At 38.7% G+C, this 14,256-nt stretch overlaps 1 non-coding gene across 1 annotated transcript; it reads left to right on the top strand.

Annotated features, from left to right (window-relative positions):
- Positions 1–12,891: 12,891 nt before the first annotated feature.
- Positions 12,892–13,002, top strand: LOC137741205 (small nucleolar RNA R71). The gene has a single exon (XR_011069235.1). It is a non-coding gene; the product is annotated as a small nucleolar RNA R71 (small nucleolar RNA).
- The last annotated feature ends 1,254 nt before the right edge of the window (positions 13,003–14,256 follow it).

The raw sequence follows: 14,256 nt of genomic DNA, 5'->3' as shown, positions 1-14,256 counted from the left end.
TAGAAGATCTACATCAAATTGGGAAACAACTATCTACTTGCCTTAGCAACTTCGGATTTCTACACCTGCTACCATTTTCTACCAGCAGCCCAGCAGGTGTGGGGGCATTTGTGGAGCTAAAAATAATCTAAAAAATCCACAAGGTGAACAAAGACAAGATTACCCTTATTAAATGAGGATGCTTCTGAGATACTCACATGCGCAGCTCAACATCCTTGGAAGTGCAAGCAGCACACTATGACTGCTCAAAGCTCCCCTACTCATGTCAAGGAAAAGTCAAAGGTATTAAAGATAGGATTAATTAATAGATCATGTCTTTAATACATTCCCAATTAAAAATCAACTCTACCAAGTACGTAATCCCTATTTCAATCAATAAGGGATACTTCCACCATTATTCCAAGGTATATCTCCTAATTAATGTCTTAGGAATATTCTTTCCTCATTCATCCAACAGATAACACACCTTGGCTAATAGGATGCCACCATGTGTAGGGTAAAACCTCTACCTATGGTCGGCCACATCCCACAATTTACACCCATATCTCTACCAAATTTTGGTAAGCTTTTCGTTATACAGAAAACCCTAAACACTCACCCTATTCAGAGAGACTAACTTAGGCATCAAAGATCCATTATGAAGCATCCCCTTCCTTGTGGACACATGAGGCTTTAGTCTTTGATCAAAGGTGTTGATTGTTTTGTAGGTACTTTTCGTCAAGACTGAGATGGTGGAAATTGCCCACCACAGAAGGGATTTTTATAAAGAAAGTTGAATTGATTGTCGTTGAATTGGTCAAACTGTACGTTGAATGTGATTTATTACGAATTTATGGTTGCTTCATTAACTTTTCCTTGGGAAGGGGTGATGTGGTATTACTATTAGCTGCTGCTCATTACTGTGGGGAAACGAGGGATTTTTAATTGTGTTGGGGACACGCCCGATACCTAAGTATCATAAGCTGAAAAGTGAAGGTCTTACCATATAAGCAACTAAGATGTCATCTAATGCTATTGAGTGTGATACTTTAATGGTTGTTTCGTGTATTTCCAACCAAGTTGAAGAAGCTGCACCTCCAATAATCTCACGAGTGCATACATTAGAAAAATTAAGATAAGGGTTGTTGAGAAGCTACTAGTAAAAAAGGAGGATATAGAACTGGAGCCAATTGTCAAGTTCCACGCGTGTCCTATCGGTGCATATTGGGAGCAAATGAATATGGAAAATATAACTGCAACTGCTGCTAAGGTTTTGCTTGTTGAAGCATGAGGGGATTACTATGATTTGCTTGTTAGATTTAACTTCCAACCTTGAAAGGGCAAGGTTATTTGCATGGGAGGGGTAATGTTAGGATGCTATTAAGCTTTTGCCATGTCATATGCCATGTCATCATTTATGATGACATTTTAGCGGTTCATGTTTAATAGTTGTTAGGAAGTTAGTTTGATCCTTTTTTTTTTAACAAACGATAAAATCTACACTAAAGGGTTGGGGGAGTTGGCTAAGCCTCATAATGGGCTAGCAATAATTTGGTTTAAATTTGGATTTGAATCAAACCTAAGACCTTTCACTTAGCAGTGAAGAGGAATATCACTAGATCATAGTTTGATCTTAAGCCTACAACATTTTATATATTGTGGCCTTGCATAGGGTAGAGGGATGTTGAAGATATTGATTGTATTCTTATTCTTACGAACTGTTTTTATTGTAAAATATATTGTTGTACTAAAAAAATACCAATTGTTCTTGTGTTGTGTATAAAGTTTGAATGGGGTTTAACAAACATGGTGAACTTAGAAAGCATTAAACATTCAATTTTATAATAGAGTGTAGATAAAAATTGGAATGAACTTGAATGAGAGGTGGTGTTTAAATAGAAACAATTATTTTCTAAATCAAATACCTAGATCACTATAAACTTGAACATTGATGTGAAGCCAAAAATAATCCCAAAATCATGGAGGCGATACGTGAACTTTTAGCCAAAAATACCAGATTGCCCCTATTAAATGAGTGAAGGAAAAATTTGTCCTAGCTAAGAACATGTGAGAATAGTTGAACATACAAGCAAACATTAACACTTTTAAGTAGGCATGTGATTGATGTTTTCCTTCTTCATGCTAGAATATGTTTAGTATAATGGCACAAGTAAGGGTGTCGAATCCACAGGGACTAATTGGACCTATATAATCACTTGTTTTGCAAGAACTCTTTACTAGAGAAATAAAACTAATCAATGTAGGCAGATTTGTTGTTGTACCTCGAAAGCATAAAGAAATGAAGTAAACACAAAATGAATGAATCAACAGCTAATAAAATGAGATAGTACCAATGGAGATGAAGCTAGGGATTCGATTTTACCATTGCTAACCCAAGGCCATGCTTGTTGAATCAGATTACACTCATCCATCTACCTATTTCTTGAGTTTGTTTCACTTAGATATGATCAACCATATAATGTGTGGATTTGATCAAATGTCTCTAATCATGAGCCTAATTGTGATGTGCAACTTTGGTTCCTAATCAAGAATATGTAGTGCACAAGAAACTTTCACAAAACCAAAGGGAACACTTGGCAGGATGTTTGCAAAACATTCCCTTCATTCATTCACATATCCACCAAGATTATGCATGATGTGTGCTTTAATCTTGGCTAAACAACCTGTGGTTAATTCAAATGATGATCAAGCATTAAAATCAACACACTAAGTCACAATTAAATCGGAGAATGAAACAAGAAATAGATAGATTAAATGAGAATTCTGAATTAACTACATGGCAATCTTGCAAGGCTACATCGAATCCCTAGAGAGAGATTAGTTACACTTCATGTTTACAAAAGGTTTGACATAAAAATATATAACATGAGTGAACATAGGATTAAGAAGAAAGAACCCTTGAAGCAAAACTGATGTCGAAATCCCTTAAGAGTTGCCTTCGGTGTTGGTGCTCCAAGTGTGTTGTAAATGAAGGTGGAGCGGCTAAGGTTGAATGGTTTCTGCGAATGGGAGAGTGTATGGAATGGAATGAAGCCGAGAAGAGATTGTGTAGAAATGGAAGGGGATTTGCGGCAAAAGGGAAAGATTGGATGTGTTTGTGGTGTCTTGTGCATGAAAATGAGATGTGATTTTTTGTGTATGAATGCATGGGTTTTTATAGGGGGAATGGGAGAATAAGTGGGTGATTGTTTAAGAGTGAATGTGGTTGTTATGATTGAGAGTGCATGTGGATGAAATAATGATGGAAAAAGAGCTAGGTTGTTGGTGTGTGAATGCATGTGTTGAATGATTAGAGTGCATGTGGGTGAATATGTGGTTGAAATGATGAAGTAGGAAGGTGGAAATGCATGTGTTGAATTGGTGGTGCAATGATGAAAGAGTAAGTGCATGTGTGTGTGAATGGTGGTGCAATGATGAAAGAGTAAGTGCATGTGTGTGTGAATGCATGTGGCTAAGGGTTGTTAATTGGGCTAGAGGTTTTGCATGGCTCAAAGGATTGTTTGATTGGGCTAGGCCCTTTGTTTTATGTCCAAAGTGCATACAAGGCTTTCAAATTCGTCCAACACTTTGGCTCCAAGCATATGCTATCCATTCCAAGCCCAATTTTGCTCCAAAATGCTCCAAAATGCATCTTTTTGCTTCCTTAGCCATATGAACCTAAAAACACACGAAAATGGCTTAAACTACTAAAACAACTATGAATTAACAACATAGATGCACGAAAACAAGCTAAGTAAGTCGCCTAAATATGCTCCTATCAAATTCCCCCACACTTAGCTTTTGCTAGTCCTCGAGCAAAACAAAATAATAACAAATAAACAAAACGACACTAAACAAGTAAAACACAACCTAAACCTTCCAACAACCGTCTTAGGGATTTCCAATGCACATGACAAGTTAAAAATCATTATTCTCACAGATTTTAGCCATCTTTACACTTAAGTACATTCTTAATCATAGTCACCACATACTAGTTCACAATTAAGCAATTAAAACACATTTCAAATGTAGTAACATGCTTTAGAGAATTTACTCAATTCCTTACTAGAATGCACTCTATTTTCACACAGATTTTCTGACTACACACCCTACACTAGTTATATGTGAGAGATTGATGTAAACATGAAAGACTAGTATCTCACATATGTTATAACAAAGAAAGCATTTTCTGGATTTACGATAATGACATGAATATGATCTCATGAATGGAATGCTACTACTTAGAATGAGAACCAGTGATTCCATAAGCTCATATCAAATCCAAACTCCACATTATTGAACACATAACGATCAAGATAGAAGTCAAAGGGGTGTAACGGGGCTAGGGTATTGGTTAACAATGAAAGGTGAAGGATAAACAAACATTCTTAAAGCAATAGTGAGCAAAGTATTGAATTAGGCACTTAGAATTCCCTTTAAAGCGCGGAAAACAACTTTTAGACTAATAGGGGAAATTCAAACAACTCTTATTTTTCTTTTCTTTTTCATTTTTTTTTTCAAATTTTTTTTCTTCTTTTTTTCTTTTTTTTTTTTTATTTTTTTTATTTTTTTTAGCCGTGCCTATGGCACAACAACTCTCATCAATAATCCTTCCCCCACACTTATTTTCTGCAACATATTAATCAAAAAGGAATTCATTTTCCGTCATGCTTACTATGCTTTAAGAACAAAGGCATGGATGGTCCTATTCTAGGCTAGGTAAGGATAACATGGGTTAACAAAGAACATAGGCTAAACAAGGCTCAAAAGGGGTTAAAACTTACAACAAATACGAAATATGAGAAGTAAGGCTATTTGGCTATGGTGGCAACTACACAACTTTATCTTGATATATGTTATGCAATTCAATGTCATGCTTTGAATGAAATGGATATAAGTTCTAGCATTTAGTTCTATCATGATACAATTGCATTCTAAGTAGCAACCAAGCAAGGAATAATGAGATCATGCAACAACTTTAGAAAACAAAGAATCACAGAAAATAACTCTCCAAAGAAGGTAATGGCTCGAGTCTCACAGGGTTGTAGCGTTTGTTTGAGTTCCTTCCTTCAAGCATGTTACAAAAACGAATTTTTCTTTTATGATTGCATGTGAAGTCATACATTATAACCATAACCAAGCATATACCAAGAGTAAATCAAACTTTCATCCATGTTTATAACTCTTTTTAACCGTCATGCAATTACAAACCAAATCCTTATCATTGTGTTGGAAGGTACCCTAAGACACAAACACACAAAAAGCACTTAAAACACTCTTTTTAGGCTTTTCAAAACATTTTTTTTTCAAATTTTTATGTGATTTTCGGAGTTATAAAACAAAACACACTAAAACACTCTAAAACAATTTAAAAACACCTTAAAACAGCAAGGAACAACATTTGAAGTTATGGGTGATAAAATCCCACGAATTTGCATTAACAACATTAGTTACCCCCCCACACTTAAATCAAACATTGTCCTCAATGTTTTAAGCATAGATTCACACAAAACATAAGTAAACACACAAAAAGCACTTAAACATACTAAACATGGCAAAATGTAATTAACAAAGAGAAGAGTTTAGGGACGCAAATCTGGTTATGGAGTGTAAATTCCCTCTTCTCCTTGGTGATTGCATTGAGGCTTTTATCTTTGTGATTCCACAGGCTTACTCTTGAACTGGTTTCCGCCCATCGTTGATTTTCCTTTGTGCTACATAATCTTGAACTGGGCAGCAGGATTCTTTTGGTCTTCCCCGAAGGTCTGAGCTTACCCCTTTTATCTGTTTCTTTGTTCAATCTTTGCAGGAGTGGTCCCTTCTCTGGAAGTGTATCAACCGTTGAAGATGACTACTCGAGAGCAATGCTAGGTAAGCAATCAGGAATAGATTCCAGGCAGTTGGCTCCAGAACAGAAGACTGACTCCAAGTGCTGGCTGATTGCTTCTTTCACTTTGCCATGCGAGTAAGAACAAGGACAAAGAAAAAGACAGGGAAAGAGCATGATATGAGATACTTTTGCTTTTGACCTTGATGATATGAGATACCTTTGCTTTTGAAGAAGCGGTGAATGAATCAGCACACTTCAATCCGTCGTTTCCTCTTGGGTCATCTGTACTCTAGGCATCTGGTATCATCTTTGGGGAAGAAGAAAGAATTGAGTATTTCGAAAGGCTTTGCTGGGAGTGCGCCCTCAGAGGTGAGGGAGAGTTGGGCATTTTCTTCAGGTTTTCCTTGCCATAAAAGATGAAGGTCGACATATATAGAGATAATAACAAGTGGTGGTACCATTCTTTTACCCTTGTCGACAGACGTTTTGATCCCGCAAATCCGGCTTTTTGAAATATTGGCGCCTCTTCAATCTTTGAAGACGCCTCTTCGATTTCTGAGCAGGCGCCCCTTCGATTTCTGAACGACGCCCCTTCGCTTTCTGAATGACACGTGGTAGTGCAGATGCGGCTCCTTTTGACAAAGCTGCACGCGTCTTCTGAAAAGCAGAGAAAGCGTCGCCGAACTTTGCGCTTGTCAGCTAAAGATGTGTAATTGCGATGATGGCCTCCACGTGTTTTCAGCTTTGTCAGAAATCTTTTGACAAAGTTGAACGCGTTTTCTGAAAAGCTGAGGGAGCGTCGCCTAACTTACGCCGGAAAATCCGGCTCTTTGAATCGGTGGACACGTCGCTTTGGCTTTTTATAGAGCTATCGATCACTGCCAACATACACACTCTGAAGATTTCCCATTCTTGAAAATCGTCTCCGGCCCTTCGAAATTTAACTCCATCCACCCCTTCTCATTGAACACTTTTGAAAAATGACTAACTCATCGAACCTTAGCTTAGATTTGAGTCTCAGCAGCGATCCGGTTGCGCCCCGTCAAGGTAATGTATGGCGCCCTTCTTTTTTATCTTCTAATGGTCCTCTTTCAGGTGAAGACTCCATGATGACCGATGCAACAACAGCTACGATAGTAGCTAGGAACCTCCTTACTCCTAAGGACAGTAGGCTGCTTTCAGGACGGTCCGATGAGTTGGCCGTTCAAGAGTCTCTCGCTCTCAACGTTCAATGTGCAGGCTCTGTGTCCAACATGGGCCAACGCCTGCTTGCTCGGTCCCGCCAAGTGGAATCGTTGATGGCAGAGGTGGAAAGTCTTAAGCAGGAGATCAAACAGCTTAAGTACGAGAATAGAAGTTTGCATGTGCTTGCAAATAACTATTCGTCGGGCATGAAGAGGAAGCTTGATGAACTGCAAGAATCTGAGGGTCGAATTCACCGTGACCGTCAAAGGCTTGCGGCTTATCTCCAGAGGCACCTTTTTCCTGGGTCATCCAGCGTTTGGCCAAGTATTGAGGCCTGGAATTCTCCCGCTCCGATGCCTCCCGCTTCGATGCCTTCTGCTCCGACGCCTTCTGCTCCGACGCCTCGTAGTGGGGCTTCACGTAAACATCCTTTGTGAAGGCTCATCTTTCTGCCATGTTTATTTTTATTCCTTTTTTTTTTTTTTTTTTTTTTTAATCAAATCAACCGGCATGGAATTGATCTTTGAATGGAGGGTGATACTTGAAATGATCCGGTAATGGTTTAAATTCTAGAGTGGATGCCTGAATCATTAACAACATATTAGTATAAAAGAAAATTGAAATTCGAGAAGGCGGCTTACCTTTGAGCTCCGACATGAACTTAAAAATAAACACCCCTTCGAAAGTTATGACATGTCCCGTGTCATAAAACCCTTTTCCATAGCAACCCAATAGTTTGTCTACAAACATAGCCCTCATATACATTCATATTAGTAAGCAAAAACACACTTAGTAAGAAAAACACACTTAACCAAAACTAACACAACTAACACAAAAAAACACAAACCTTCAAAAAAAACACAAACCTTCCAAACATAGCCCTCATATACATTCGTATTAGTAAGCAAAAACACACTTAGTAAGCAAAAACACACTTAACCAAAACTAACACAACTAACACAAAAAAACACAAACCTTCAAAAAAACACAAACCTTCCATCCCACACCCAAACCTAACCAAAGCATTGTCCTCGATGCTTAAAATTGTATGTAATGCAAGTAGGCAAAGAATATGGAATGGTGACAACATAAACACAAAATGAGGAAAGAACACAAACCACACTAGGTTGCCTCTTAGTAAGCGCTTTATTTAATGTCTAGGCAAGACATGGTAGCTTGTTCACGGTGTTGTAAACTCAAGAAAATCTACAACTTGATAAACTTGCTCTTCCTCCACTTTCTCCAAATATGGTTTCAATCGCTGCCGATTGACTTTAAAAGAGGTGCCATTCTTCATGTTCTCTATCTCCACAGCTCCGTGGGGAAATGTTTGCAGCACCTTAAATGGTCCCACCCACCTAGACTTCAATTTACCTGAAAAAAGTCTCAAACGTGAGTCATACAACAGTACTTTCATACCTTGGTGAAACTCCTTCCGTAGGATGGCCTTGTCATGATAGAGCTTAGTCCGTTCCTTGTAGATTTTGGCATTCTCATATGCTTCATTTCTGAGTTCTTCCAACTCATTAAGTTGGAGCTTCCTTGCTATTCCAGCATCCTTGTAATCAAAGATGAACTTCTTGATGGCCCAATATGCACGGTGTTCAAGCTCCATTGGCAAATGACAAGCTTTCCCAAACACAAGGCGATAAGGGCTCATGCCAATGGGGGTCTTATATGCTGTTCTATATGCCCATAGTGCATCATTCAACCTCAGTGACCAATCCTTCCTTGTAGGGCTTACGGTCTTCATCAAAATGTTCTTGATCTCCCTATTGCTAATCTCCACTTGTCCTGAGGTTTGAGGATGGTACGGGGTTGCCACTTTGTGGTTGATGTTGTACTTCTTCATCAAGGATTCAAAGGGTTTGTTGCAGAAATGGCTGCCACCATCACTAATAATAGCTCTTGGGGTTCCAAACCTACAAAAAATCACATCTTTAAGAAAATTCAAAACAACCTTATGATCATTAGTTATTGTAGCAATGGCTTCAACCCATTTGGATACATAATCTACTGCCACTAATATGTATAAGTAACCAAAAGAGGATGGAAATGGTCCCATGAAATCGATTCCCCAAACATCAAAGAGCTCCACCACCAAAATATTGTTCAATGGCATCTCATTTCTTCGGCTAATGTTCCCCATTTTCTGGCACCTATCACACTTAGAACAAAAATCAAAAGCATCTTTGAATAAAGTAGGCCAAAAGAAACCAGATTGTAAAACCTTTAGAGATGTCTTTTTGGCACCAAAATGTCCTCCACATGCCAATGTATGGCTGAACGTTAGAATGCTTTGTTGCTCACTCTCTGGGACACACCTCCTAATGATTTGGTCAGGGCAATATTTAAACAAATATGGTTCGTCCCAAACGTAGTGCTTTACCATGGCAAGGAACTTCTTTCTTTCCTGAAAAGAAAGGTCATTTCTAATTATACCACAAACAAGATAATTAACAAAATCAGCATACCATGGTTCTTTTTCTTGAATAACAAGGAGTTGTTCATCAGGAAATGATTCATTTAGAGGCAAAGGTTGTCCAACTCCATGGTTTTCATTGAGCCGTGACAAATGGTCAGCCACAACATTATCACTTCCCTTCTTATCTCGAATTTCCAAGTCAAACTCTTGTAGTAAGAGTATCCATCTAATTAAGCGTGGCTTAGCATCCTTTTTTGTCATCAAGTACCTAAGGGGTGCATGATCAGAAAACACAATAACTTTAGATCCAACAAGATATGACCGAAACTTCTCTAAGGCAAAAACAATAGCAAGCAACTCTTTTTCAGTTATGGAATAGTTAAGTTGAGCATCATTTAGAGTCCGGCTTGCATAGTAGATCACGTGTGGGAGCCTGTTCACCCTATGCCCTAAAACTGCACCAATAGCATAGTCAGAGGCATCACACATTAATTCAAAAGGTAAAGACCAATCTGGTGCCATAATAATAGGGGTTGAGGTTAATTCATGTTTCAAAGTATTGAATGCATCCATACAAGCTTTATCAAAATGAAATACAACATCTTTAGCTAACAGATTGCATAATGGACGAGTGATCATTGAAAAGTTCTTAATGAAACGACGATAAAAACCCGCATGTCCCAAAAAACTTCTTACTCCCTTCACGGTTGTGGGAGCTGCCATATTGGTGATGATGTCAATTTTGGCTTTGTCCACCTCCATTCCTTGGCTAGAGATTACATGCCCCAACACAATTCCTTGTTTCACCATAAATTGGCACTTTTCCCAATTGAGAACCAAATTTGTTTCCTGACATCTTTGAAGTACTAAAGAGAGATGGTTAAGACATTCATCAAAAGAGGAACCAAACACTGAAAAGTCATCCATAAATACCTCAATGAATCTTTCTACCATGTCAGAAAAGATTGCCAACATGCATCTTTAGAATGTTGCTGGAGCATTGCAAAGTCCAAAAGGCATTCTCCTATATGCAAATGTGCCAAACGGGCAAGTAAAGGTAGTTTTCTCTTGATCCTCCGGAGCAATTGCAATTTGATTGTAACCTGAGTAACCATCAAGAAAACAATAGTGTGAGTAACCTGCCAATCTCTCAAGCATTTGATCTATGAAAGGCATAGGAAAGTAATCTTTTCTAGTGCTAGAATTCAACTTCCTATAATCGGTGCAAACACGCCAACTAGCCGTGGGCTTTGTGGGCACAAGCTCTTTGTTTTCATTCTTCATCACCGTGATTCCCACCTTCTTAGGTACCACCTGAATAGCACTCACCCATTTGCTATCAGAAATGGGATATATGATCCCCATATCTAACAACTTCAACACTTCATTCCTCACAACTTCCTTCATGTGTGGATTGAGCCTCCTTTGTGGTTCACGGGTTGACTTTGCTCCCTCTTCCAAAAGAATCCTATGCATGCACATGGTAGGGCTTATTCCCTTGATATTTGCAATAGACCAACCAATAACTGATTTGAACTCTTTTAACACCCTAATTAGTTTATCTTCTTCATTTGGGGTGAGGTCAGAAGTTATGATAACTGGAAGAGTTTCAAATTCAGCTAGATATGCATACTTTAGATGTGGTGGAAGTGGTTTAAGTTCAAGTTTTGGTGCCTTAACAGTGGAAGGGGTTAAATGTGACCTCGATGGTTCTAAAGGCTCTAAAAGAGGTAAAATATTCATAGGATACGGTGCCAATGCTTCCAAGGCAGCTACCTCTTCCATGAGTGCATCTTCTTCATCAAACTCATCTTGAGATTGACTCAAAACAGTTTGTAATGGTTCATTAGATTGTGCCTGCAAGAACTTAGAGAAAATAAGCGAATCAAGCACATCAATGGCATAACAATCAAGAGATGAAGAAGGATGTGAAAGAGACTCAAACACTTTGAATTGAACGGTCTCTCCTAGCACTGTCATAGTGAGGAGTCCATTTTGCACATCAATGATGGTCTTGGCCGTGGCCATAAACGGTCTCCCAAGCAAAATAGGCAACTATCGGTCATGTATAGGAGCTTCTTCCATGTCCAACACTACAAAATCCGCAGGCAAGATTAGTTTATCAATTTGAACTAGAATATCCTCTACTATACCTCTTGGATATTTCACGGATCTGTCCGCAAGTTGTAATGAGATGGTGGTGGCTTTCAATTCCCCTAAACCTAGTTGAAGGTACACGGAATAAGGCATTAAGTTGATGCTAGCACCTAAGTCAAGCATCGCCTTCTCTACCTTCTTGTCCCCTATGGTGATGTTGATAGAAAAACTTCCTGGATCCTTGAGCTTTGGTGGAAGTTTTCTTTGCAACACGGCACTTACATTCTCGGACACCACTACCTTCTCATGTGGTCCATACTTCCTTTTGTAGTTGTTTAACTCTTTGAAGAACTTCCCATAAGCTGGCATGTTCCTAATGACATCAAGCAAAGGTAAGTTAACATTTACCTTACTTAGAATATCAAAAATCTCCTTAAATGACTTATCCTGCTTGCTCTTGGCAAGTCTTCCAGGGAATGGTATTGGTGGAGTGTAAGGTTTCTCGGCCTTGTGAAGATTTGGGGCTTCAAACGAGGGAGTAGCATGGCTTGGTTCCTCATTTGGTTTCTCATTTTCTCCTTGAGTAACCCCTGCATTCACATGATCAGATTCATTAGTAACTTCATTGCCAACTCTATTATTGATAACCTTACCACTTTTAAGTGTAGTGATTGCTTTGGCTTGCTCTTGGTTCCTTTGGAGTATCACGGGTTGGCTTGGAAACTTTCCAACCTCTCTTTGGCTCAAGGCATCTGCAATCTGCCCCAATTGTGTCTCCATTTTGGTTAGAGCCGCCGAATGTTGTTGGAGAATGCTATTGGTGGTTTGTTGGAATTGCAAGGTATTTTGGGCTAACAATTTAACCGTATCCTCAAGAGTAGGTTTTGGTTGGAAGTTTTGGAATTGATTGTTGTTCTTCCACGAAAGATTGGGATGATCTCTCCAACTTGGGTTATATGTATTGGAATACACATCATTCCTTGGCCTTTGATTGTAAGAATTCATGAGGTTCACTTGCTCTTGGACATACTCGGGGTAAGCCTCCCTAGATGGACATTGATGAGTAAGGTGGCTTGGTATGTTGCAAATGGCACACACTTCACTTGCTTTTGGCACCATGTTGAGCACGGATTCAAGCTTTTTTTCTAGGTTAGCTACCTGCAAAGAAAGATCATGATTAGAGCTTGTTTCATATACTCCAACTCTCTTACCCCTTACATCTTTGTGTTGAGCATTAGATCCCAACATCTCATTAATGTTATATGACTCTTGAGCATTCTTTTTCTTCAAAGCTCCACCTGCTGCATTATCAACAGTTGATTGACATGTTTGGGTTAGTCTATCATAGAAAATTTGCATTTGTAAGTGAAGAGGTAACCCATGGTGTGGACATTGCAACAAAAGGCCTTTAAAGCGCTCCCAACACTCATTGAAAGGTTCTCCATCATCTTGTTTGAAGTTGAAGATTTGTCCCCTTAATGTGGCTATCTTTTGAGTGGAAAAGAACTTTTCCAAAAACTTCTTAGCCACGGCATCCCATGTGGTGAGTGAACCAGGTACTAGAGTCATTAACCAACCCTTGGCCCTATCTTTCAAGGTGTAAGGGAACGCTTTCATCCTCAGATTTGCTTCACTTACTCCCTGTAAAGGTAACCCACTCACAACATTGTAAAATTCTTTAATATGAGCTAAAGGATCTTCATTAGGTAAGCCATAAAAAGAAGGAAACATATGGAAATGTGAAGATTTAAGATCATAGTTTCTAGCTTCTGTGGGCAGCAAGATGCATGAAGGTGAATTTGGTATGATTGGTTGAGCAAAATCCTCCAAAGCTCGAAGATCATCTTGGTTGCCCGCCATCTCTTCTTCTCTTTCCCAATTAAAGTGCTCAGATCCTTCACTTATTGGACTAGACGGTTTCCCTTCCTCTTCTTCACGGCCAATGGAGGAACTTGTTGGCACAAAGCTTTCCAAAGTGTTGCCCTTTAACCGTTCAATTCTTTGGCCTAATTCAGCAAGTCTATTTGACATATACTACCTGAAACAAGATAAAACAAGTTTGAATAAAAATCAGAAATCTACTTAAAATGAAAAGGACAAGGTTTAATATCAAAACAAGCAATTATAAGGGACTGAAATCAGTCCCCGGCAACGGCGCCATTTTTTATTGATGTTTTCCTTCTTCATGCTAGAATATGTTTAGTATAATGGCACAAGTAAGGGTGTCGAATCCACAGGGACTAATTGGACCTATATAATCACTTGTTTTGCAAGAACTCTTTAGTAGAGAAATAAAACTAATCAATGTAGGCAGATTTGTTGTTGTACCTTGAAAGCATAAAGAAATGAAGTAAACACAAAATGAATGAATCAACAGCTAATAAAATGAGATAGTACCAATGGAGATGAAGCTAGGGATTCGATTTTACCATTGCTAACCCAAGGCCATGCTTGTTGAATCAGATTACACTCATCCATCTACCTATTTCTTGAGTTTGTTTCACTTAGATATGATCAACCATATGATGTGTGGATTTGATCAAATGTCTCTAATCATGAGCCTAATTGTGATGTGCAACTTTGGTTCCTAATCAAGAATATGTAGTGCACAAGAAACTTTCACAAAACCAAAGGGAACACTTGGCAGGATGTTTGCAAAACATTCCCTTCATTCATTCACATATCCACCAAGATTATGCATGATGTGTGCTTTAATCTTGGCTAAACAACCTGTGGTTAA

This window comes from Pyrus communis, chromosome 7, assembly GCF_963583255.1.
Source record: "Pyrus communis chromosome 7, drPyrComm1.1, whole genome shotgun sequence".
NCBI classification, from domain to species: Eukaryota; Viridiplantae; Streptophyta; class Magnoliopsida; order Rosales; family Rosaceae; genus Pyrus; species Pyrus communis.
This window is presented reverse-complemented; position numbering and strand designations above follow the sequence as displayed.